General features: G+C 43.7%; 1 protein-coding gene across 2 annotated transcripts in view; it reads right to left on the reverse strand.

Annotated features, from left to right (window-relative positions):
• The window catches only part of LOC140731813 (frizzled-9), a 262750-nt gene that overhangs the window by 219534 nt on the left and 16373 nt on the right, over positions 1-26843 (reverse strand). Inside the window, exon 2 of one of the 2 annotated variants that reach the window (XM_073053646.1) lies at positions 25086-26831. The exons of the other annotated variant lie outside the window; for it this stretch is intronic. The gene's annotated coding sequence lies outside the window, so the exon portion shown is untranslated. Of the gene's footprint in view, positions 1-25085; positions 26832-26843 lie in introns of those variants that run through there. 2 annotated transcript variants of the gene reach the window in all.

The following is a 26843-nucleotide window of genomic DNA, read 5'->3' on the forward strand; positions in this document are numbered from 1 at the left end:
GCAAGAAAAGCAACTAGGACAATCACTCGCTATGAGACTGCGCACCGACGCCTCTCTGCCGCAGGCAGCAGCTCGATCTGCACCAAGTCCAGCTCCTTCAGTTTCTCCGTAACAAGCAACTCTCTGATGGGGTGGACCTGTAGTACTTTAAATTCTTAATGCAACAGGGCCAAGGTGTAAAACACTTTGCAATCATAACAAATATGTTTAAAATAGGCAATAGCACCTTTGGTTGGCCCCATAGAAGCCGTTGCATCGGAGCATACTACCATTTTAACAGATAGAGAGATTCTTTGCGCAAAGTTATTTTATATATATATAGTACCTTTGATTGTTAGTTCAAATAATTGGCTCCCTCCCTGCATCTTACTAACTGAATGTGCGAGATAGAGAGAGAGACGCAGAGACCCCGGTATAGAGACTTTGGTGATATGAAATGTACGGTCCTCGGGTGATGCCAGGTATATGAGTTTTGCTGATATCAGGCATTTGATCCTTTATGATATCAGGGTGAATGGAAATCTGATGATGTCAGATTATATTCATTTTGTCAGCGATAGACTTTGGTGTGTGATGCTGTGATTTTTAACCTTGGTGAGGCCTGGTGCTTTTGTCTCAAAGATGTTGCGTAGATAAGTTTTGGTGATGTCTTCTCCGGCGATTGATGACATCATGTACAGGTCGTGGTGATGCCAGGTTCATGGTGAAATCAGGTCAACAAGTCTTGTTCTGTACATGGGTGTCTAATGATGTCTAATGCTTGATGTTTCCTCAGTTAAACAGGCTTACTGTGAGTACAAGCTGGAAGACAGGACTGGTTGGTGGGCTATCCCTGAAACGACAGGCCGTGACCTCACTGGAAATTTTCCCAGGCTGCCATTGGCTTTCCGCTTATTTGTGGACATTTTTTTCACTCATTGAGAACATTGTTGGGACGACATAATTCCTTTCAGATGTGAACATGTCAGTTCAGTAGCACCTCCACAGCTAAATAAAATACAACGAGACATGACTGACAATATTTTGCTATATTTGCTGTGAGCTGAAACATGTCCTGTGGTGCCATCTATTACTCAAATTACACTCCGTATTCCAGGTTATAATCTTCGGCATAATAAACACACAGAATACTAATGCAGAAGCCACATTAAAATGGAAAACATATGATCTCAGTGACTCGTACAGAACTGCCTTTGGCAGCGGGGAAACAGTACAATTGTACAATATACATATGAGAGAGAGGGGGGAAGAGAGGAGAGAGAGAGAGAAGACAGAGAAAGATGGGGGGAGAAACAAGTGAGAGAGAGAAGAGAGGAGAGAGAGGAGGAGAGAGAGCCAAGGAGAGAGAGAGAGTAGGAGAAAGAGGAGAGAGGAGGAGGGAGAGGGAGAGAGAAGGAGAGGGAGTGGGAGAGATACAGAGAGCAAGACAGAGTGAGTAGAATCACTGAAGAGGCCTGAGGCCCAACATTTGGCAGCAAGTGCAAAGAAGCATTAGAGCTGGTAGTCTGGGCATTGAACACCAATTCCAGAATCCTCTGCTTGTGCAGCCATTGACAGGGAAATCTTAAATGCCCTCTCACACCAGGGAAGAGAAACCAAGCCAGTCACACATAGACAGAGACATAGAGACAGTATGGCAAGGAACCAGCTCTTCTGCCCTCCATGTCTGACTCAGCCGCCAACCTTTCATTTACATTAATCCTACCTTAATCCCTTTGTTTATTTTCCCCACATTCCCAGGATTCTACACTCACTTACACATTAGCAGGAATTTACTACAGCCAAATAAACTGCTACACTATATGTGCTCGGGAGGTGGGAAGAGAGCAGAGAACCCATGTAGCTAGAGCATGAGCATGCAAACTCCACACGGACAGTACCAGAGGTCAGGGCCTCAGGTGTTGAGAGACAGTGGCTCTACTTGCTGCATCACACTTCCAGGGATTTTGTGCAGCCTCTCGCATTCAGAAGGTGGTACAGTCGGCCCTCCTTATCCGCAGGGGATTGGTTCCGGGACCCCCCGCGGATACCAAAAAACGCGGATGCTCAGGTCCCTATTTAACCTGTCTCAGTGCGGTGGACTTTAGGAATCGGCGGAGCTCTGAATCCGCAGTGTTTCTGCTCACGAAAATAATCACGATCACGATTGAAAATAAAGTGGAAATAATAAAGCGATCGGAAAGAGGTGAAACGCCATCAGTCTTTGTAAAAGCGTTAGGCTATGTCAGTCAACAATTGGAACAATTTTAAAGGATAAAGTGAGAAAGGCCCTGCCCTGATGAAAGCTACTATTATTACTAAGCAACACAGTGGTTTAATTATTGAAATACATATGTCTCTTAAGTGTTTTATATGCATAGAATTGTAAAATATATACTATATACTAAGACAAACATTTGACTAACTGACGCTAAATAATACTGGATATACCTGTTCCGACTTACTTAGTAAGAGAACTTCCATTTCTTTTTCTATTCCAATCCGCGGTAACCTACACACATCCTCCCGTATACTTTAAATCATCTCTGCATTGCTTATAATACCTAATACAATGTAAATGCTATGTAAATAGTTGTAATACTGTATTGTTTGGGGAATAATGACAAGAAAAAATAGTCTGTACATGCTCAAACAACAGGTGCTGGAGAGAGAACTTCCGGGTTCTCCCCATCCACGGCTGGTTGAATCCGCGCATGCAGAACTCGCGGATAAGGAGGGCCGACTGTATTTATCACCAAGAGTCCTCACCTTCCAGGACATGCCCTCTTCTCAACGCTACTATCAGCCAAGAGGTACAGAAGCCCGAATTCCTCGGCCAACAAGTTTAGGAACAGCCATTCAACATGGCGCCAAGCCGCTGTCCCAGCAGACTGCTGTGGCTCAGACTTCATTTTTTTTTAGGTTTATAGGAATGTTTTGGGAACGGAGAGTGGGTTTAGGGGTCAGGTTAGACTTAAGGAACAGGGATGTGGGGGTATTAGAGGTCAAGCCAGAGTCTAGGCCCCTGCTCCATGCTCCATATTCGGAGGTGAGCGACATGGATGTGTGACAAAGGACATCCGTGGTCGGATGTCAGCCCAGCAGACCAGTGAGGTCGCCCGCCCCTATGTTGGAGTTCCATGTGGCATACCATCCACGCACAGACACAAAGAGTCCATAAGACCTAGGAAGAGAATTAGGCCATTCAGCTCATTGAGTCTGCTCTGAAATTCCATCATGGCTGATTTATTATCCCTCTCAACCCTATTCTTCTGCCTTCTCCCTGTAATCTTTGATGCCCTTACTAATCAAGAATCTATCAAACTCCACTTTAAATATACCCGATTACCTAGCCTCCACAGCTACAGGTATCTGTTTGCAATGAACTCCCCCACAGATTTATCACCTTCTGGCTAAAGGACTTCCTCCATCTCTGTTTTAAAGGGATGTTCTTCTATTCTGAGGCTGTGCCATCCGGTCTTTGACCCCAGGACAAGCCACCGCCAGGCCTCCACAACCTAGTGGGCTCAGACTCATAGATACTGGAGCTTCAACTTCCCCAGAGGACTCACTGAGACTCGCAGCCCCAGGCTGGCCCGAGGACCCCGAACTCCAGGCCTCAAACTCTGGACTTGCCAATGATGGGCCCCCAAACGCTAAGCCTCGAACTCCAGTCTCATCGATCAGTATACCTAGAGGGTCACCAGCCCTCGTGCCCTTATTGTGCTGTTGTTATTGTTGTTTATGTGTCTGTGAAGATGACACACCTGTTCTGTTAGTGTGGGAATGTGTAGCAGCACCTTCGGGCTGCCTCCAGCACATCCTTAGGTTGTGTTGATTGTTAACACAAATGGCATTCCTCTCTGTGCCTTGTGGTGCATCGGGCAGCAACCCTGACGTTTCTTTAGCATTTGTCTGTTTTTTTTACGAGGTCGAGTCGCTAGCTCGACACTCAACCAAGTACGGATGGGAAGTGTGCAAAGAGCCGGCTGGATTCGAACCCAGGACCACTTGCCTCGAAGTTCAGTGCAGATGCCACTAACCTGCTGGCTGGCATCACACTGGATGTTTCGATGTACCTGTGATGAATGAATGAATCGGAATCTGAACTGCTTCTCACAGTCATCAGATTCCTGTACTGACCTGCACAGCCATAATCTTACCTCAGTTTACCTGTACCTGTACCACACTTGTACCCTTGACAACAATCTTAACGTTCCTTCACATTCTGTGATGAGGTTTTTAGCTCTTTTGCTAGTAATGAACAGGACTTGTCATCTCCAGCCTACACCTGGAAACTTTCCTTAACTCATCACCTTATATCCAGTCACCCACTGAAAAGCTTATTTGGAATTAAGTTGGAAATTGAAATGACCTTTCAGTACATTTATTATGGGATGCGTGGTGACAGCTGGAGTCACTGCAAGCCATGGAAACAAAAGGAAAAGCTTGTCTTCTTGCAATGAGCGAGAGCCACCAAAATTCAGGCCTCAGAGGGTAAAATCCTGTAAAATGGACTGTGTGGAAATTGAGAAGCAACTTCTTTAGTCATAGAAGTCACTTAAGTTACAGAACACTGCAGCACAAAAGATGGCCCTTTGGCCCATCTACCCAGTGCTAAGCTATTATGCCGCCTAGTCCCATTGGCCAGCACCGGACAACAGCTCTCCATACCCCTCCCATCCAAAAAAATTCTCTTAAGTGTTAAAATCGAAGCCTCATTCACCACTTCTGCTGGCAGCTCGTTCCACACTCTGAGTGAAGGAGACCCCCCCCCCCCATATTCCCCTTAAACATTTCACCGTTTATCCATGACCCAAGACTCTCAGTTCTAGTCTCACCCAACCTCAGTGGAGAAAGCCTATTTCCATTCACCCTATCTATACCTCTTAAAATTCTGTCTACCTCTGTCAAATCTTCCCTCATTCTCCTACACCTCGGGGAATAAAGTCCTACCCTATTCAGCCTTTCCCCAGAACTCAGGTCCTCAAGTCCCGGCAACATCCTTGTAAATTTTCTCTGCACTCTTTCAATCTTATTTACGTCTTTCCTAGGTAGATGGCCAGAACTGCACACGATACTCCATCTTTGTCCTCACTAAAATCTTATACAACTTCAACGTAACATCCCATCTCACTGCTCTGATTAATGAAGGCCAATGTGCCAAAGCACTCTTTACAACTCTATCTACCTGTCATGCCACTTTCGAGGAATAATGGATCTGTACTCCTCTGTTCTACAGCACTCCTCACTGCCCTGCCATTATGGACTTTTCTTTCTCATCCAAATTATCTGCTAGCAAGCTACTCAAGACTTCTCTTACAGAGAGACAGAGAGTGACAGGTTAACTCAGTTCATCAACGATGTCTTCCAGCAACCCATCTTCTTCAAAATCTGTCCCCTCTGCTCCGCTTCAAACCTGCCTCACCTCACCAGCACTGTAAAACGCGGGGAACTGTTCATCCTCTGCTCTATCAGAATACCGCCAGAGAATCTGATTGGAGGATTAGGGAGAGGAGTATCACATGATGCCTGATCCAGTCACCAGGGGCAATGCTAGAAATGGAGCACTAGTAGGAAGAAGAGGATGAAGAGGAAGAATAGTGAATTGTTGGAAAATCCAGGGATTATTAGCCAGGATCCTAGGGACCCAAATCAGATAGATTCCTACCAGGTAGACATTTAATCAAGGACTCACCATGATAAAGGTGCCAGCAGCTTATGCTGATCTCCTTTCGCTTCGTTCCAGATATTCACAAGGTGAATGCAGGTACATTAGCAAACATTAGCTGCAGAAATTATACCAAAGCGTTCTATGTGTCAGTGAAGTGGTGTCACAGTTTTCACATCGTTTGCCAAAGATACTAGATAGTGGAATTGATGGCTTTGTGGCAAAGTTTGCAGATGATACGAAGGTAGGTGGAGGGGTAGGTAGTGCTGAGGAAGCAATGCAATTTCAGCAGGACTTAGGCAAATTGGAAGAATGGGCAAAAAAGTGGCAGATGGAATATAGTGTTGGGAAATGTATGATAATGCATTTTGGTAAAAGGAACGAAAGTGCAGACTATTATCTAAATGGGGAGAACGTTCAAACATCAGAGGTGCAGAGGGACTTAGGAGTCTTCATGCAAGACTCCCAGAAGGTTAACTCACAGGTTGAGTCTGTGGTAAAGAAGACAAATGCCATGTTGGCACTTATTTCAAGGGGAATAGAATATAAAAACAAAGAGATAATGCTGAAGCTTTATAAGACACTAGTCAGGATGCACTTGGAGTATTGTCAACAGTTTTGGGCACCTTATCTCAGAAAGGATGTGTTGTCATTGAAGGGAGTCCAGAGGAGGTTCACAAGGATGATTCTGGGAATGAAGGGGTTAAAATTTTGAGGGGTATTTGGCAGCTTTGGGCCTGTACTCACTGGAATTTAGAAGAATGTGTGGGGATCTCATTGAAACCTACCAACTGTTGAAAGGACTAGATAGGGTGTATGTGGGGAGGGTATTTCCTATGGTGAGGATATCCAGAACTAGAGGGCACAGCCTCAAAACTGAGGGGTGACCTGTTAGAACAGAAATAAGGAGGATTTTTTTTTAGCCAGAGAGTGGTGAATCTGTGGAATGCTCTGCCACAGTCTGTGGTGGAGGCCACGTACGTGGGTATATTCAAAGCGGAAATTAATAGAATCCTGATTGGTCGGGGCATCAGGGGATATGGCGAGAAGGCGGGTGTATGGGGTTGAATGGGATCTGGGATCAGCCGTGATGAAATGGTGGAGTAGACTAGATGGGCTGAATGGCCTAATTCTGCTCCTATGTTTTATGGTGTTGAATGAAGTGAGGTGCTCTTATCATAGCATTGTGTGAGCTGTCCCATAGTGAGAAGATGCTACAGTTAGCAATGATTGTGTGTTATACGGAGGGTACTTTACACTGACAGATTGCTGCATTGAGCTAGATATGGTGAGGGAGTATTGTAATTCGGTGCAGTTACGATGAAGATGTTTGTTAGTGATGAGTGTCATGGTGAGGGGATGTTAAAATAGGTGTGTGGTATGTTATAGAAAGCTGAGAGGAATATCGAAGGGTGCTGAGGTGACATTTTAATAAAAAATTAGCAAAGCAGAGAGGGTGCTTGAAAAAAATAGAGGCAAATAAGATCAAGGTAAAATCAGAATGTTTTATTTTAAAAAGTAACAGGGAAAACAGAGAGTAAGTGGGCAGACAGCAAGTTATACTGACTGAATACTTTATGGGTGTCTTCACAGAAGTAGATGTCACAGACACTGAGATGAAAGAGAAAGAATGTGAAATAATGAAGGGAGAGGTTTGTTCAAAGTTGGAGATGTTGTCTGATCCTGGTAAAGTGTACCCCGGGTTTTCTGAAAGTGTAAGGTAAGAAATAGCGGAGGCTCCAATCATAACTTTCCAATCCTCTTTGGCCAGAGGCATGGTTCCTGGAAACCATAGGTTTGCTAACACAGAACCACTGTTTAAAGAGGAAAAGAGGACTAAGCCAATTGCCGGCAAGTCAACGTAATGTCAGCAGTGGGGGAAAGTATTGGAAAAAAATTCCAAAGGACTGCATGAATTAGTGTTTTAGGATGCGGGTTAATGAAGAATAGTTAGTGTGCACTTGTTGAGGGAAGGCATTTCCGACAGAGGACTGAATTATTGCAAATATATCAAGAAGCACTGATTGAACTGAATTTATTTAAATCTTACATCCATCCCACGACATGAAGGAGTAAAAATCTTTGCGTTATGACTCTGTTGCAATGTACAGACATGTGAATTTAAAAGTCTAATGGCTTGTAGAAAGAAACTGACCCATAGCCTGTTGCTCTGTCTTTAATGCTGCCGTACCATTTGCCAGACGGAAGCAACTGGAACAGGTTATGGTTGGGGTGACTGGTGTCCCCGATGATCTTCCAGGCCTTCTTTCTGCACCTGTTGCTATAAATGTCTCAGTGGAGGGAGGTTCACATTCACAGATGCCCTGGGCTGTCCCTACCACTCTCTGCAGTGCCCAGCGATCAAGGTAGGTGCAGTTCCCGTACCAGGTGGTGATATAGCCAGTCGGGATTCTCTCAATGGTGCCCCTGTTGAAGGTCTTGAGGAATTAGGGGCCCATGTCAAACTTCTTTAGTCGCCTGAGGTGGAAGAGATGCTGTTGTGCTTTTTTTGCCACAAAGCCGGTGTGTGCAGTCCAGATGAGATCATCGGTGACGGGTATACCGAGGAACTTGAAACTACTCACCCTCTCAACTGCAGATCCATTGATGTTGATCGGGGTGAGCCTGTCTCCATTCCTCCCATAATCCACAATCAGCTCTTTTGTTGTTTGAAATTTGAGGAAGAGGTTGTTATCTTGGCATCACTATGTCAGGGCACTATGTGAGATGTAGGAAGATAACGAGTCCACGGAAAAGCGGCAGGTTGGAATCAAAACTGGATAAGTGTGTGAAAGCAAATGATGAGTCTTAACGAGAGTTTTAGTAACTCGATGTGTGCCTACAGGAGGGAGATGCAGGTGTCAACAGCAAGCTGCCTGCTTTTCGTGGTATATATCAATCATCTGCAGGTAAGTGTAGGGGTCATTTTAATGAAGTTTGCAAGAGATTACAAATGGCATTGTAGTTGATAGTGAGGTCACAGGAAGGTGTCAGAGGTCTGGTCAGATGAGTTCAGTCCAAAACTGTGTGAGGAAATGGATACAGCGGTTGTAGTGTGGGGACATGACTTTGGGAGAGTGGCTGAAATAAGATAAAGGAATAACTGGTAGGATTCAAGGAAGATCCAGGAAACAGAGCACCTCTCCATTAATCCCTGAACAGGTACATAAGGCGATAAAGGAGACATGGAGGATACAGTCCAAAGACCTACCGGTTGGTAGGTGAATTGATCATTGTAAATTGTCCTGTGATTAGGCTGGGATTAAATTGGGAGATTGCTGGGTGGCAAGGCCTCGAAGGCCAGGAAAGGCCCATCCTGCACTGTATCTCAATGAATGTCTTGTGTATCTGACAATAAACTTGACTTTGCCCTTATCAACTTCGACTTTTTGGCTTTGACACTGTTTCAGCACTGACTTACCTTCCTGAGATCATTTTCACAACCGGTTCAGGTAGTCTGAGAGTTGTCCATTCACATTGTGAGCGGAGGAGTATCTCGAGGGTAGCAGCCTAGGTGAGACTGCTTGAATACCTGGAGGACAAGTCCAGCTATCCAATCGTTAACTTTGCATCATTGAAGAGATTTGGTTTGTCACCTAAAAATCTCTACAGATGTACCATGGAGAGCATTCCGACAGGCTGCATCACCGTCTGGTATGGGGTGGTGTGGAGGGGGAGGGGGGGGAGCTTCCGTAAAGGACCAAAAAAAGCTGCAGAAAGTTGTAAAATTAGTCAGCTCCATCTTGGGTGCTAACCTCCGTAGTATTCGAGACATCTTCAAGGAGCGGTGCCTCAGAAAGGTGGTGTCCGTGACTAAGAACCCCCATCACCCAGGCCATGCCCTTTTCTCAATGCTCTCTTCAGGGAGGAGGTACAGAAGCCTGAAGGCACACGCTCAACAATTCTGGAGCATCTTCTTCCCCTCTGCCATCCAATTCCTGTTTTGCACTAGTTTAATTTAACTGTTTAATATACATATATATATACTTACCGTAAGTGATTAACTTATTTATTTACTTTCTTCTAGATTATGTATCACATTGAACTGCTGCTGCTAAGTTAACAAATTTCACGACTCATGCCGGTGATAATAAACCTGATTCTGATTCTGCCATGTCTCTTCTCAGACCACCTTTATCTTTGTTCATGCCATGTTTGCCACCAGGGTTAATGAAAGTGAGCGAGGGATGAATTCGTGTCAATAAGGAGAGCAGAAAAACAGACGTGGAAGAAGGGTTTCTGTGCTTCTTTTTAAATTACATGCTGCCTCCCTTGCTCAGCTGAAGGCTGATGTTTCCCTTGGGCCCACTGTCCTCACCTATTGCGCAGTCCTTTCTGATGTGCGACAGGAAGGTTCCATCTCTCACGTTGACAACAGTATTTGACAATTTCCTGTGGAGCTTCACCAGATTTGTCTAGATAATTAAACAGCTTGAGTGGTAGAAATGTGTTAATGTTAAATAGACACTTCAGCAACAGCTGCCTGTGGTACTAGCTTCACCATTCGTGCCCTTTGGTCCCAGCAACTATAAACAATGTCCTACCTTCAAACTGCTCACAGTTGCCCTGTCCCCCATTTTCTGGTCCCATGTATCTCATTATAATTACTCTTCACTTCTTGTTTCTGAACCTTGTAGCAGAGTCATACAGTCCCCAATCAGCCTGATACACGATGTTGGGACATCTTGTCTGATGTGCTAGATTGTCAAAGTAAAAGAGTTGTTTCGTGGGGGAGATGGTAAATGTTAATGCTGGAGGAACTCAGCAGGCCAGGAAGCATCTATGGAAAAGAGTAAACAGTCGACGCTTCGGGCCGAGACCCTTCACCAGGGCTGGAATGGAAGATGAGAGGTCAGAGTAAGGAGGTGGGGGTGGGGTGGGGGGAGGAAGAAGTACAAGGTGGAAGGAGATAGGTGAAACCTCGAGAGAGGGAGGGGGTGAAGTAAAGAGCTGGGATGTTGATTGGTGAAAGAGATACAGGGCTGGAGAAGAGGGAATCTGATAGAAGACTGAAGACTGTGGAAGAAGGGGAAGGGGAGGAGCACCAGAGGGAGGTGATGGGCAGGTAAGGTGAGAGAGGGAAAGGGGATGGAGAATGGTGAAGTGGTGGGGGTGGGTCAATTACCGGAAGTTCAAGAAATTGGTGTTCATGCCATCAGGTTGGAGGCTACCCAAATGGAACTTGATCATTGCTCCTCCAGCCTGAGTGTGGTCTTATTGCGACAGTAGAGGAGGCACGTCAGAATGGGAATGGGAAAAGTAGAATTGAAGTTGATGGCCTCTGGGAGATCCTGCTTTTTGTGACAGATGGAGTGAAGACGCATGGTGAAATGCTCTCCTAATCTATGTGATATACTAAGATAAATAAAATCATCTTTTAGCTGAATCTTGTAAAAATTAAGCCTTTTCTAAAATAACATTGAGGTGATTGATTCTTAACTTTAAATACCCAGCAAGTTGTTGCTTGTACAGTTAGAACTCTTCCAGTTTATAATTGTAGGCTGCCTGCTTCTTTTTGCTTCACAGAAAGACCTGAGGACGTAATAAAATGTGAGATACGTGTGATTTCAGCTTCAGCGGACCATCAGAGAGAGCTGGCGTTAGGAGAAGCAGGGATTTGAGAGGTGAACTAGGGATTAGAAAGAAGATGAGGTCTGTGTTAAACAGTGTAGGTAGAGTAGGTTGCATTAGACAAGGGACAGCTTCAGAGTTGAGAGGCAGATTTGGGGAGCAGAGGGGCAATGGTTTATAAGAGGTGATTAGAAAGGTGGAGATTGTGGAGGGTAAACACCAGAAAGTAGGGAACTGCAAGAATATAAACAATTAGAGGTTGGGGAAGGGAGAAATTTGGGGATGATCTGCAGTGTCTGGGGAGAACAGAGGGGTTGAAGTAGAGAACAGAAGTTTGCTGCAGTTCAGAATGGACAGGCAGAAACCAAGGGGGAGCTGAAGAGATTAGAAAAGGAATGGGAGGAATTAGAGGAAAGAGCACGCAGGGATTAGGAGGGAAAAACAGGGTTCAAAGAAGGGCAGTTGGAGATTATAGAAGGAACGGAGAAGTCTGGTTGATGCAGGAATGGAGAAGATTAAGGATGAGAAGGAAGACTGGGACTGGATAACTGGGAATATTCTGGTGTTGTCAACATTGTGCAGTAAATTAAAAAGAATCTCTTATTTGACAGAGCTACACACATCCAATATCTGTGTTAGCTGATGACTACAGATTCCTCCTTCAGGGAGGTTGCCACTTGAAATGTTTTTTTTGTGGTAATATTCAGATGCTTACCTCACATTTTGATGTGATGTTGCGCTAAGTCACGCTCTGAATCGTGCTCTGCATGGGCTTGGCACTGGCTTCCATCTCCAGGGATGTAAAAATATCCCATAGCACTAATGTCAGAGAAGCACAGGTGTACTCCTTGTGGTCCAGTTCATATTTATCCTTCAATGAACATCACTAGAGCCTGCCATTAGATACAGTACATTGCTAATTCTGGGAGACTGCCGTCTGCAGGCATGCAGGGACTGCACTCAAAATTATATTAGTGCAGAAAATATTCCGGCACCTCCAGAGTTGACAAATGGTGCTATCTCATGTTATAATACTTTAAGCACATTTGCGGTAGTGTAGTGGTTAGCACAACTGTTTACAGTACAGGTGACCGGGGTTCAATTCCTGCTGCTGTCTGTAAGGAGTTTGTACGTTCTTCTCATGACTGCGTGGGTTTCCTCCGGGTGCTCTAGTTTTCTCTCACAGTCCAAAGATGTACCAGTTAATTGCTCATTGTAAATTGTCCTGTGGTAAGGCTCTGATTAAATCGGGACTGCTGGGTGAAGTGGCTCAGAAATAGTTGAAGGGCCTATTCCACGCTGTATCTCAATAAAATAAAATACCTTCAGGCCACAACTCAGCTCTAATGTTAACGATGATCTACCGAGGGAATACCTGATGTTGACGTGGTCCAATTTCTCTCCACCAATGGAGGGATTAATCACCACAGGTATAAATACAACGCAAACGACCACATGTTCATGGGTGAGTGTAGACAGTTAATGTAAGCAGAGACCGGAATCATCCTCTGCTTGGGTTCGGCTCTGGTCGGCAATCAGCAATGTTTCTTGCTTAATTGCCAATGAGTTATAACTATGGAGTTCTGACAGAAACTGTGTGTATTTAGGATCCCTGGCTGGGCACCTCTGGCTATGCAATTCAGCTAACTACTTGCATTATGAACATGGGCTTTCAGGGCTCCTTTTAAGTACAGCCCCATCCTCCAGTCTTTTTGTTCTTCTAAATGCACCAATTTTCTATTTGGTACTGGAGGCGATGTCAATGATTGAAACATTACCCTGCCTTCAAAGGCAGACAGTGCTGGCTTCCAGCAAGCTATCAATGTCTTGTGTGCCCAGACCTGATTTGTCTATGGCTTGTGAGATCAGCCAAGGGAAGGTAGTAATTATCCTCTCTGTAGATCCAGACTGACTGATGTCCTTGGGCAGACGTGTATTATTTAGTTATGTGTGTTTGATTTGATCTACTAATTCAACACCCTGGGCTAGAATCTAATCACGCACGGTTTAGTTCCCCTTTGCCTGTTGCCCGCAGAGGGAGGAGGATGGAAAGGCAACTTACAGAGAAGCTATTCTCAAACCAGTTTTGGCTGCATTAGTAGATTACTATCCAAGTGCTTTTTATTTCCCCCAGCAGTGAGATTTATGCAGTTTAGAAAAGTCTGGGATAGAGTCACAGAAGGGACCAGCCAGACGTTGGCTGAAGAAAGATTTCAGGCTCCTGATGGTCACTTACTAGTGCTGCCCAGTGGATCAGGCTGAGAGTAGAGCACATGGTAAAACATTGTTATCATAAGAACTTAAGAAATCGGAGCAGGAGTAGGCCATCTGGTCCATTGAGCCTGCTCCACCATTCAATAAGATCACAGCTGCTCTGGCCATGGACTCATCTCCACCTACCTCCCTTTTCTCCACAACCCTTAATTCCCCTACGATGCAAAAATCTATTCAACCTTGTCTCAAATATATCTACTGAGGGAGCCTCCACTGTTTCATTGGGCAAAGAATTCCACAGATTCACCACTCTCTGGGAAAAGCAGTTCCTCCTCATCTCCATCCTACATTTACTCCCCCGGATCTTGAGGCTATGTCGCCTAGTTCTAGTTTCACCTACCATTGGAAACAACTTTCTTGCCTCTATCCTATCTATCCCTTTCATAATTTTATATTTTCTACAAGATCTTCTTTCATCCTTCTGAATTCCAGCGAGTACCGTCCCAGGTGACTCAATCTCTCCTCATAGTCTAACCCTCTCATCTCTGGAATCAACCTGGCAAGACTTTCTTTGCGCCACCTCCAAAGCCAGTACATCCTTCCTCAGCTTATCCTGCTGTTGATCATTCAAAAATCCAGTCAGTTTGGCATCTGGGCTATTGGGTGTTAGTTTCCACACCCTTTTGAAACTCATCGGGGCCCTTTATGCACATGTCCTTGTAAGTCATTAGATGTCCTATTCTTCATGCCCCCTTTAAGATCAGAGGGGTCCTATTTCTCACACTTCCTTGAAACTCATCGAGCTTAATTGAAAAGCAACAGCTAAAGACGAGTTAACAGTGCATCAGGGTATTTATGAGAAATAACATCCAGTGGTCCAACAAATCTACTGGTGCAGTGCCATCAAAGTTATGAGACTGCTGTATTCATGGAGTTTTGCTCCATGTGGGAGTACAATCACTCCTGTACTGACACTGAGCCAATGAGGGAGAAATGTGGACAGTTTGCAAAAGGTCTCTCAGTGAAATGGGCTTCAGTGTCAGAGTCAGGCTTATTGTTCATGACATACTGTACAACATGTCATGTTGTTTTGTGGCAGCAGTACTGATGCACCATCAATAACTCTCTCTGAGACGTAAAGGCGAGATATCGGCTTTTATTGACTGGAAGAAGGAACAAGCAGTGAGTGACCACCATACTACATCCTGGAGACAGAGAGGCCGGGCTCAGGCCTCAATCGCCTTTATACAGGGGTCTGTGGGAGGAGCCACAGGAGCAGTCAGCAGGGGGCGTGTCCAGACAGGTATATATAGTTCACCACAAGTACAGAGTAATATATAGAAAATACTATGTTACAATAAGAATAATACAAAATAAGTCATGCAAAAAGAGAGTGAAATAGCGTGGTAGTGTTCATGGACTTGTGGGCAGTATAGATGGCGGAGGGAAAGAAACTGATAGTAGTAACGAGAAGAGAGCATGTCCTGGGTGGCGAGGTCCTTATTAGTAGATGCTGCCTTTTTGAAGATGTCCTTGATGATGGGGAGGCTAGTGCTCTTGATGGAACTGGCTGAGTTTACGACCCTCTGCAGCTTGATCTGGCCCTGTGCGTTGGGACCCCCTCCCCCATACCAGATGGTGATGGAACCAGTCAGAATGGTCTCCATTGTACATAAGTAAGATTCTGCCGGAGTCTTTGGTGAGGCACCAAGTCTCCTGAAACTCCTAATGAAACACAGCTGCTGCTATGCCTTCTTTATTTGGAGAGTAGAGCAGTGGGCTGAGCACGCACCCTTGAGATGCGCACGTGTTGATCTTCAGCCAGGAGGAGATGCCATTTCCGATCTCCTGAGGAGCAAGTCAAGCATTCAGCTGCAGAGGGAGATACGGAGGCCCAGGTTTTGAAGCTTGTTGATCAGTACTGAGGGAATGATGGAGCTGTAACCAATGAACAGCAGCTAGGTTACAAGTGACATGTGGAGGGATGTGAAGGTTGGCCAGGAGTTCAACAGCAACACACGCAAAACACTGGAGGAACTCAGCAGACCAGGCAGCATCCATGGAAAAAAGCTGACGTTTCGGGCCGAAACCCTTCAGCAGGACTGGAGAAAGAAAGCTGAGGAGTAGATATTTTTTCTCCAGTCCTGCTGAAGGGTTTCAGCCTGAAATGTCGACTGTACTTTTTTCCGGAGATGCTGCCTGACCTGCTGAGTTCCTCCAGCATTTCGTGCATGTTGCTCAGATTTCCAGCATCTGCAGATTTTCTCTTGTTTGGGGGTTCAACAATGTAGGAATGGCTGAGAGTAGGGTGATGGAAGCAGGAGATGCCGCAGAGGCCACAGGTGCACAAAGAAGGAAGTTCCAGTGGTAGGAAGATGAAGAATATAAACACAAGGATATGAATTTGTAGACTAAGGGACTGGTGCAAGGAGCCAGTGTAAGTCCATAATAGAAACGTACACCGTCTCAAACTCAGTTGAAGAATGACTCCGAGTGTCGTGCTGTGGTGTGTGGGGAAGCACGCAGTGAGATGCGGCTTGGGGTGGGGGAAGGCTGATTCTGACCTAGCCTGTGAAGAACACGGCGGAGGTTATCGGCTGTGTTTTCTCTCCTTTTTGCAAACTTACAATTTGTGCGATTGATTGACCCCTTTTAAGCCAGGTAATTTCTCACCGTTTGCTTCTGTGGTGTGAAGTCCCGTGCAGCCGGGAGGGGTCTTCACCTGTCTCAGTACTGATAATTCAAAACACTGCCAGAGCCGCTGCAGTTTTGGGGGGGGGGGGTGCACAGTGGGATTCCAATCACTGTATAGAGCCCCTCCCCTGTTTATGTCTTCACTTAGTTCCTAACCGGCATGGTACTCTTCATAAAATTCTCGACGATAGGTACATTCCTTGGAGCAGTAGCTATGACGTCGATATAAGGTGAACTCTCGACCTCACAATCCACCATGTTGTCTACCTGCAGTGCACCTTTGCTGTAATTAATTGTAACACTATGTCCTGCAATCTGTTATTAGCTTTCCCCTGTACTCCCTCTTTTGAAATGGTCTGTATGGACGACATGCAAAACAAAATAAAAGAAGGTTGCAATAAAGAGCTGGAGGAACTCCAGCAGCATCTAGGAAGGGGAATGGACCGTTGATGTTTCGGGTCGAGACCCTCGTTCATAAATGCTGCCTGACTCACTGAGCTCCCCCAGCAACTTTGCGCATTGCTCCAGACTTCCAGCCTCCTCTGTCTCCAAACCAGAGGTAAAAGCTGGGAAGTGTGCAACTACCCCAACGTGATAGTCACCAGCAGGAATGAGGGCAGGTAGACGGGATGTAAGGACAAAGTTTTCCTTGGCTGGGGAGACTGGATCCAGAATCAGAATCACAATTAGGTTTGACGTCACTGCCATATGCCGTGAAATTTATTGTTTTATGACAGCTGTACAGTGCAATGCATAACACTGCTTTAAATTACAAAAAGAATATATGCAGTATAATAAAAAAAGAGATCAAAATGGTGAGGTAGTTTTCCTGGGTTCATGGACCATTCCAAAATCTGATATCAGACGGGAAGAAGCTTTTCCTAAAATGGTGAGTGAGAGTCTTCAGGCTCCGGTACCTCCTCTCTGATGGTAGCAATAAGAAGTTCTCAGTGGTGGGGAGGTTAATGCCAATGATAGAGCTGGCTGAGTTTCCGATTCTATTCAATGGTGCCTTCGTAGTAGTCAGAATGCTTTCTATGAAACATCTGTAGAAACTTGATATCCTTGGTGATATACCAAATCTCCTTAATTCCTAATGAAATAAAGCCACTGGCCCACCTTTTTCATAATTGCATCAATATGTTGGGACCAGGCGAGATCTTTCTAAATGTTGACTCACAGGAACTTGAAGCTGTTCTCACTATCAGGTACTAACCCTTCAATGGAGACTGTAATGTGTTCTCCCAACATCTCCTTCCTGAAGTCCATAATCAGATCCTTGATCTTACTGATGTTCAGTGCAGTCAGCCAGACAATCTATAACACTCTTGTAAGTCCCCCTGTCACCATCTGAGATTCCTCCAACAACAGTTGTATCATTGTTAAAATCATCATGCCTAGTCACACAGTTGTGAGTAGAGCAGTCGGCTAAGCACGCATCCTTGGGGTGTTGATCGTCAGAGAGGAAAAGTTATTTCCGATCTGCTCTGGTCTCCTGATTAGAAAGTCACGGACCCAGTTTCAGAGTGTGATACAGAGGCCCAGATTTGACGATTGTTGATTAATACTAAGGTGATAATGGCATTGAACAGCAAGCTGTAATCAATGGACAGAAGCCTGACATAGGTATTAGTGCTGTCCCAGGTGGTCCAAGGCCAGGTGGAGAGCCAGTAAGATTGCATCCGCTGTAGACCTGTTGTGACGATAGGCAAATAATAGTGAGTCCAGGTTCTTGCTCAGGCAGGAGTTAATCCTAGTCATGACTAACCTCTCAAAGCACCTCATCACGGTAGGTGTGAGTGCAACTGGGTGATAGTCATTAAGGCAGCTCACCCTGTTCTTCTTGGGCACTGGTATTGTGTTGGCCTTTTTGAAACAGGTGGGAAACACAAGCTGTGAGAGATTCAAGGTGCCCATGAACACTCAGGACAATTGGTTGGCACAGGTTTTCAGTGCCCTGCCAGGAACACCATCTGATGTGTTGCAAGGATTCACCATTCTCTTGAAAGATGTTTTGACCTTGGCCTCTGAGACAGATACTGCAGGATCATCAGATACTGGAGGGATTCGCACAGGTATAGTTGTATACATCCTTTCAAAGCTTGCATACCAGGCATTTAGCTCATCTGGGAATGATGCATCACAGCTATTTATGATGATAGGTTTTATCTTGTAGGAAGTAATGGCCGGCAAACCCTGCCATAGTTGATGTGCATCCAATTTTGATTTAACTTCACCCAGCATTGTTTTTTTGATCTTAAGATAGCCTTCCATGAGTCATATTTTGTTTCTTGTAGAGTTTATGGTTACCAATCTTGAATGCCATAGATCTAGCCCTCAGCAGAAAATCTCCTGGTTCGTCCATAGCTTCTGGCTTGGATATGTCAGTACAATTTCGAAGGTGCACACGCATCCACAAACATCTTGATGAAGTTGGTGACAACTGTGGCATATTAATTCAGATCTGAAGAAGAATCTCCGAATATGGTCCAATCCACTGATTCAAAGCAGTCCTGTAAGCGTTCCTCCACCCCCTTTGACCATACTTCCATGGTCCTCACCATTGTGCTTCAGTCCTCAGTCTCTGTCTGAGTAGAGTACAACCAGGTCATTGGACTTGCCAAAGTACGGGCATGGGTTGGCAAGGTAACCATTCTTGATGGTGATGTAACTGTGGTCAAGAGTGTTGGTTCCTTTGGTTCTTCAGGTGATAGTTGGTCCAAGACTTCTTCAAGCTGCCCTGGTTGAAGTCCCATCCAGGTGCGTTGTCTCGTGGCTGATGATCTTTCTCCTCCAGTGCCAGTCCGACATTGGCCAGGGGTGGAATTTACAATCAGGATGGTGGTAGGAACCTCCCTCAGCGGATAGAATGCATGACACTTGATCGTCAGACGTTCCAGGTTGGGGGATGCAGGACTGAGGCAGAACGAGCGTATCTGTGCACCATGATGTGTTGACCATGAAGCTGCCCGGCCTGCTGAGCTCCTCCAGCATTTTGTGCGCGTTGCACGAAGCCAAACACTGCTGCCTCTGCCTTTATCAGGTGTCGCTGTCCAGTCGATGCAGTGGAAGGTGAAGCCCTCGGACGGAAGTGCCATATCCAGAATGCTGGGGTAATCCGGCAGTAACTGTCTCACGATACAGGGTGAGATTGTAATTAAGAAATTCCTCCACTAGGAAGGTTGAAATCTATGGAATTCTCTTCACAAATGGTAGTCAAGGTCAAGATGCTGAACTTATTTCAGATAGAAACAGATTTCTAGATTCCACGCCACACACATCGAGGAGTATGGGGAGAGAGTAGGAATATCTTATTGTAAAGGATCTGCTGCAATACCATTGGCTGGTGGAGCAGTCACGAGGGCTGGAATAGTTTACTTCCAGTTCGATTAAGACTTATTTCCAGCAGGGCTCAGTGGAGAGTGAGTGGAGGGCACTGATTCAGTAGATCTGTGTCCCAGCAGGAGTGGGGGCAATGCCCTGGATCCAGTAGGGGCTTGTCTTAGCGGAAGGGTGAATGAAGAGTTCTGATCCAGTGGGGCTGTACCCCAGCAGGGGTGAAGGATGGTAATGAACCCAATACTGCTCTGACCCACTTGGGGAGGATGGAAATCACTGGGACAGTTGATCTCTTACCTGGAGGGGAGGAAAAATTGGAAATAGAAATAAATTCCCTTTCTGAAAAGACTGATTCCCTGGAGGGTTGAGTGACGACGGTGCGGAATCTTCCAGAATGCGAGAAACCCCCTGACTGATCTCCACACCTCTCCTGATTCCTTCTGCAAGTCCCTGCCAGGGTACTGCTGTTTCTGGCTTTAAAGCGTTAATGAACAGCACAGATGATTTCTCAGTGTATATGCTAACAAAAATGCCATTAGTCAGGTCTGGAGACTAACCACAGACTGCCTGCTGTCCTGTCCCGAGCAGGATGTGAATGGGAGCAGGTAGAACTGGTATCACGGCTTGTCTTCATTAATAAATCTCACTGAAGTCTGAGGGTTGGGACGATGGCTCCTGCCTCTTGAAAGGCTGAATTTGTAAAACTTCAGAAATACATTTGGTGGGAGACAGTAGGTCTGAGGAATTTATCTCAGTTCTGACTTACTTGAATATGTTATGACCGGATAGGATTAAGACTTATTCGGGGGCTCTATAAACTGATTCAAAGTTCAATGTATATCAACTGAACAATCACAACAGCTTGTGTGTGTTAGTCCACTCATTTGCTCTCAGAAGATGCAGATAAATCCAGTGGGGTTTTATTTCTATTTATTGCTTTCCTGACTCATTCATCCCATTTTACTCCATTCCCCTCTAAAAGTCTGTGGCTTTTGCTTGAAATTTGTCTGAAGTGCCCTCGGCAATGTAGCATTTCCATGGGTCTGGCTTCTTGGGCCTCTCTGATCTTCAGTACCCCGCCATCTGGAGCTGTGCCTTCCGTTGCCATGGGAATATATTTGGATACTCCCTGGAAAAGTGTCATGGCCTCTCTGCATCTTCTCCCTTGTCCACTTGTCCCAAAGTCCCAACCTTTCCCAACGGGGATGTCTATCTTTCTATTACATCTCCTCGCTGACATTTCCTGAATGGTCTGTAACTGAGCTACTAGTTCCACTGCACTAGCTCTGCAATGGAGCTTTGTCTGTGTTGGCAGACATAAGACCAATCTATTCATGAATGGCCTTATAGGTGCCAGAATAATTCCATTTATTCTGTTGTCAATGAAGCTCAGTTCCACAAACACATTTCCGCCCCGAGCTACTCTTTATGTGTGAGCCTATACCTGCATGCCAAGGAGTTCTAGCACTGAAGGGATCATTGTTCAGCCTTAACTTGCCTTTTCACAACACTGAGATTGTAGCAGGAATTCCTTGATCAGGAGTGGCAGTCTTGCCTTGGTAACCTATCTATAGGACTGGTTTGTAAGATAGGATCAGTTCATTCAAAGTTAAATCTCAAGAAATTTGGTCCCTACTCCAAAACATTTCTGCAACAGTTGGGGAAAAGAAATCTCAGAATTTCAACACATCCCTCCTGTCATACCTCCCTATACTTTTGCTTCCAACTGGCAGCTAAGTAAGACTATTATGTGACGTCAAAATTCAACAGGAAAAGCCTGCACTGTGTCCAAGACCTATACAGCTTGCAGTCAATATGTTTGCACAAAAATGGCAATAATGAAGTCAATTGTAGTGGGAGAGAAACTCAGTATCACTGTGGAGTGCCCAGTGGCTGGCCTGCACAAATGAACTACACACAATTGTCTAATGCCCACTACGTACATAATCACACTCATTTAAAAAAAAATCATTAGATCTCACTTCAAAATTTTGCTTGTCATAGCCTGCCTTAACTGCTTCCTTTTCCCTCTTTAAACTAATCATTTCTTTTCTTTGATCACTCGCTTTCTCTGAAGCTTACAAACGCAAAATGATCCATTGAAGTTTTTGAACTGAAGCAGCGTTATTCTTAACTCGACATGGAGTTAGCAATTTTTAATAATCTATATCATTTTATCTCATCTTGCTTTGAAAGTTTCACTTCCTTGGTTCTCAAAAGTAATTGAATAAAAGACATTGAGTTGAAAGTCTAGAGGCTAATGAGAAACTTTCCTCTGGGTAACCAGCTGATTGGTACTGAAACATCCTGGGATATAGGCACATTGTGTATGTTCCACTGCATTTTCACAGAACCAGCTCCAGGAAAATTTAAGTTCAAGTGTTCGAGAGGGGTGGAGATCTTCAAATCAAACATTAAAAGACACATATAGATTTATTATATTGCTGGCAATAAATCTGTAGTTTAAATAATCATATTTGAAAGTGTGACAACCACACAGAAGCACAAAATCAAATTGTTTCTTCAGAAATGAACACAGACATAAAGGGCTGAGATTCACCCTGGACATGATGAGACACAGGTGCTACAAATGCTACCCAATTAACATTCTGAGTTTGGGAGGCAGAAACTTCTTGATTTTATAGTTCAAAGTTCAAAGTAAATGTATTTTATTCAGATTTCTAACAATCCATTTGAATTTATTACTAAAAATAAATATATTTAAACATATATTCCTACATAAATTGAATATTTCATTAATATTTCTATTGGAAAGAAATTAACCCTCCAACTGTATTTCAGTGGTTTTCTCAAACTATTTCTTGTCTGAGTTTAGAAAAAATTAGAAGTGTGGTTTTTGATTCTTCAGTTAAATTTGAGGAAACTTGGAGACCATTTATTCAACATTTTCATATGAGTTAAATGGTCTGATCCTAAACCTTACTGTTATTATCCTTAATTATTTGGATGGAGGTTCGGAGTTATCGGCACTACTGTATGTATTTAACATTATGCAATTGCCCATGTTGGTTAGTTTTTTTTTAAGTTTTCTTTTGGTTTTTGTTGGGGTTTCTTTTTTCTCTTTTTCGATTCTTTTACATTAATACTATGAGTTTGGGAGGCCTTATATATTGATTATTACGTATCTGATTGTCTATTTAAACTATTAATTATGTACTCTCAAATGTTTTGTATTCATATTTCACTAATGTTTTTCTTAAAATTAATAAAAAGATTTAAAAAGAAAGAAAGAATATTTCTATTAATACTTCTCATGTAATTAATTTATATATTTTTTTGCAATATATGTCTTTTTCAGCTGAGTTAATGCTTTAAATAAATGTTCTTAAGCAATTTAACTGCCTGCGTTCATCAACAAGAGAACCAGAATCAAAATGATCATTCCCAGGTTTTGCTTTCCAAGTAGGGGAAAAAAAGATTCTGACTAAAGGCGTGGGAGAAAAGAGAATCGTCTAGAGCTCTTTGTTGAAGTAAAATCCTGTGTCTGTCAGATATGGACCATGCTTTTGCAGAGCTGACTGGAGCAGAACAGTGTTTTCAGAAGTTTGGCAATGCTTCAGCCTTGTAACAGTTCATTGTGTTTGTACAAAAGCGTTGACTGCACGGACTTCAAGGTTGTTAAATTCAGGGTAATGGAGAACTAGCAGCCTGTGACAAGCCTGCTGCACGATTAAGCAGTTGGCATTACTTCACCAACTTCAAGCTAGAGATCAATCATCTGTCTCCATCAATTGGATGCAGTTCCCCTGCCCTCTCTCTTGTAATTGTTCCGAGTCCCCTCCTTTCCCCTGTTTTCCTACTTTTCTCTGAAGAAGCAGACTCTTGCAACACGGTCCACCCTTTTAGTACCTCACTCAAGTTGTTATTCTTAATGTGGGAAAGTGAATACATTCGGGGTGACTGGATAACAATGAGTAGTTCGAAACGGACTGATATTCACCATTAGCAAATGTTCCCTTGCTTTGGACAGATCAGCCAGCTCAGCACAATCCGTAATTGGAATTTGAAATCAGTGAACCTGGCATTTCTTTTAAAAAGATAGTATTTTATCAAAGAATTCAACGTTTTCAAATGTTTGCGGACAAGTCAATAGTTAAAATGATGAAGGGAGATCATTTGATCAGGTTTTCTTCATAGTATGTGCGCTGAGCATGATAAATCACCTGAACAAGATGCATTACACCCCAGATTTGTGAGACAAGCAGTTAATAAGTTAGTGGAGGTATCAGTAATGATCTTTCAAGAATCTCTGCCGTCAGGGAGGGTCCCAGAGGACTGGAAAATTTAAAATGTGATACTGCTGCTTAAGCAGGGAGGGAGGCAAAAGGCAGTAAATTATAGACCAGTTAGCCTGAACATAATGGTTGATAAGATTTCAAAGCTCATTATTAAAGACAGAATTTCAGGGTACCTGGGAGTACATAATAGAAAAGGATGAAGCCAGCATGGAGAGCTTGCCCGACAGATCTGTTGACATTTTTAAGGATTCAACAAGTAGGTTAGACAGGAGAGTCGGTAGTTGTCATTCACTTGATTTAAGAAGGTGTTAAGCATGATAATGCTAAAAATGTTGAGAGCCCACAGTGGTAGAAGCAATATACTAGCATGGGTAGAAAGGTGGCTGACTGGCAGAAGTCAGAGGGTGGGGGTAAAGTGTCCTTTTCCGGATAGCTGATGGTGAATAATAGAGTTCCACATGGGTCAGTGTTGGGACCACACCTTTTCACTTTATGCATTAATCATCTGGACTGATGGCACTGTGGCCAAGTTTGCAGATGGTTTCAAGACATCAATTTGGTCCGGTTGGGAGTCGCAGATAGAATACAGTCTAGGCAAGTGTGGGGTTGTGCTCTTTGGCAGGAAGAAATATTGTGTAGACCATTTTCTAAATGGAGAGAAACTTCAGAAAAGAGAATGCAGAAGGACTTGTGACTCTTAGTTAAGGATTCCGTCAACTTGCAGGATGAGTCAGTCAGGTTGAAACAAAAAATAATTTTGAGAGGGCTAGAACAGGAAAGCAAAGATGTATGCTGTTTGCTGTATAACAAATAGGTCAAACCACATTTGGAATTTTATGAGCATTTTAGGTCCTATATCTAAAGAGAGATGTGCTGGTCCTGGAGAGGTTCCAGAGGAGTTTCACACGGATGACCAAGAATTAAAAGCTTATCATATGAGGAGCTCATTACAACCTGCTGGATATTGAAAAGCCAAATGGTCGTCTCCTGCATCATATGGTAGTATATATCATCAATACTTTGAGAAAATATCCATCCTGAAACCCAGAGACCTGATAGGGATATTAATCCCTTGATAAAGATTTTTCCTTTTTCTGTGAAGGAATGATCTTGCTTTTATCAAGGTATTGTGTATTGATGATACACTCTGAGAAGAGCATACTGAAGCAATGCATATTGAAGATGTGTGGATTCACAGTGAATTTTGAAAATATATGTACTAGCTATGCAGGTAGAAGTACATGCATGTATTAATAATATGTGTATTGATGATGTGTATTCATCGAAAATGTCATAATTGCAATGTGTGTCTTGAAGATATGCCTACTGAAGCTATGCATATTGAAAAGAGACTTATTGAAGTTATCTTTTTTGATGATGTGTATAAAGAAAATGTATGCATTGAAGATGTGTGTATGAAAGATATAAGTATTTTGAAGATACATACTTTGAAGGGAGTGGCGAGGTGGAGATACTTCTCTATCAAAGGAGGTGTGAGGGGTTCCTTCCCTCTGCTAGCCTGCAGGTCACCCTCAAGCAAGGTGTAGCACCTGCTTCACCCCCTGATCAAGATCCCGTGAAGCTATGGGAGCAGGAGGTGGCTGGTCATACGAGCAGCTGGTGCATATCACAAGTGTTGGTTCTGACACCAGGCAGACAATCTCTGAAGAGTTTTGATAATGGCTAGGGTCACCCGTCTTGTAAAGACACTGTCCAGAAGAAGGCAATGGCGAACCAATTCTGCAGAAAAATTTGCCAAGAGCAATCATGGTCATGGGATCATGCTCACCCACTTCATATGACTTGTCACATAATGATGATGATGATGCTTCGAAGGTGTGTATTGAAGATATTTATTTTGAAATATGCTTATTGAAGATATATACAGTATACTGAGAAATGCATTTGATATGTGCATTCAAGATGTTTGTATTGAACAAATATATTTTGAAGGTGTGATTTAAAGAATGTATATTGGATGAAGTACATTTTGTTTATAATGAGGATGCATGTGTTAAAGACATGCATTATGGATACATCTGCTTTATCAATGTGCAGATCAGTTCCTGAATATTGTTGTACATACTGAGGAGGTGTCAATTTTTAACACATGAAGTGGAATCAGAATCAGATTTGATATCACCGGCTTATGTCATGAAATTTATTAACTTTGAGACAATGCAATACATGATAATAGAGAAAAAACTGTGAATTATATTAAGTATATGTATTAATTAGATAAATAAATAGTGCAAAAAAAATAGGAAATAAGGAAGTGCTGAGGCGGTGTTCATGGGTTCGATGTCCATTCAGAAATCTGATGGCAGAGGGGAAGAAGCTGTTCCTGAATCACTGAGCGTGTGTCTTCAGGCTCCTGTACCTCCTTCCCGGCAGTTACAATGAGAAGAGGTCGCGTCCTGGGTGGTGGGGGTCTTTAATGATGGACGCCACTTTTCTAAGGCACTGCTCCCTGAAGATATCCTGGATACTATGGAGGCTAGTGCCTATGATGGAGCTGACTAATTTTACAACTCTCTGCAGCTTACTTCCATCCCGTACGGTAGCCGCCCCCCAACCCATACCAAATGGTCAGAATGCTCTCCACAGTACATCAGTAGAAATCTGTGAGTGTTTTTAGTGACACACCAAATCTCCTCAATATACGTTTACATGATGAAGATGAATGTATTGGAAGTACATGGGTGATATGTGTATTTAATTAATTATTTGAAACAGAAATCCACGCCAGTTTAGCAATCATCAAAGCCAATAGAACTGTTTTTATCCCTTAGCCTCATTTTCACTAAGCTTTAAAAAATTAAACTTATTGTTATTCTTGCTTGCTCCTATTAACAGAGACCTTTCCAGTCTAATTGCTATGACCCAGTGCTTTAATGAAACCAGACGGAGTAAAAGGGCCAGTGGTGAGGGAGAGAGCAAGCCTTAGGGTAGGAGACAGAGAAAAGGAAAGGGCTCAGTTGAAGCAGGCCTCATTTTGGTCCGCCTGTTGTTAGTCCTCAGTAGAAGCTACTTCAGCGCCTGAATTTGCACATCAAAACCTTGAGGGATAATGCCTGGGGATAGGCAGATAATAATGAGCTTGCCTGAAAACAAGA

The sequence above is a fragment of the Hemitrygon akajei genome, chromosome 8, assembly GCF_048418815.1.
Source record: "Hemitrygon akajei chromosome 8, sHemAka1.3, whole genome shotgun sequence".
NCBI lineage: Eukaryota > Metazoa > Chordata > Chondrichthyes > Myliobatiformes > Dasyatidae > Hemitrygon > Hemitrygon akajei.